Source organism: Octodon degus, unplaced genomic scaffold, assembly GCF_000260255.1.
Source record: "Octodon degus isolate 3935 unplaced genomic scaffold, OctDeg1.0 scaffold00170, whole genome shotgun sequence".
Lineage (NCBI taxonomy): Eukaryota > Metazoa > Chordata > Mammalia > Rodentia > Octodontidae > Octodon > Octodon degus.
Window position 1 is genome coordinate 1,986,797 of NW_004524746.1, and position 956 is coordinate 1,987,752.

Here is a 956-nt window from a genome sequence, read left to right on the forward strand (position 1 = left end):
ATATCATGTCTGCATCTTGTACAATGAATAACCACTAAGATAATATGCAATGTATTAATTATTGAAAATGTGCCAGTAATACAATGCGAAACTGTCTCATTGATATTTGTTTCTCAATAAAATTATGTAAAAATAATGATAAAAATAAAATCAGGAATAAGACAAAAAAAAAAAAACTTCTATACCTGTACTCAGGTTTAGAATATCTTTTATTCTTTTAGTCTATAGGGTTGGCTTTGTCATCATGAAATTATTTAGTTGTTCTTTGTCATGGAAGTATTTCACTTCCCTACTAAACTGGAAAGGGAATTTTTCAGGTTATATCAGTCTGGCTTGGAATTGGTTTTCTTGCAAGATTGAAGTACTTTGATCCATGCTCTTCTTGACTCGGTGGTTTGTGAAGAGAAATCTGCCATTATTCTGATGGGTTTTCCTTTAAATGTGATCTGTTTCTTTTCTCTAGCAGCTTTTAGTATACTGTTCTTGTGCTGAATTTCTGGGATCTTGATTATTATATGTCTGAGTGTGGTTTCAGTTGGATTGATGTTATTTGGAGTTCTATATGCTTCGGTTACTTGAATGTCAGATTGTTTCCCCATATTTGGGAAGTTCTCTGCTATTACTTCTGCCCTTATTCATTTTATTTTTTTCCTTATTCATTTTATGTTGTTTGTATTGACTCCTTCTTTCTCATTGATGCCTATTAGTCTTACGTTGTTTATCTTTCATCGTCAGAAAAGCAGATCAGAAATAATCTCTGAAGTACAAAAAGAAATGATAACTATAATGAAAGATTTAGAAGACATTGATAAAAAATAGAAGAGAATAGAAAAATGATAGAATCCTTTAATGAGCAATATAGGAAAGAAATAGAATGCATAAAACAGATTCAAAGTGATGTACAGGAAATTAAAATCTCAATCACAAGCTGGCAAAATCATTTGAATGAAAGTGAA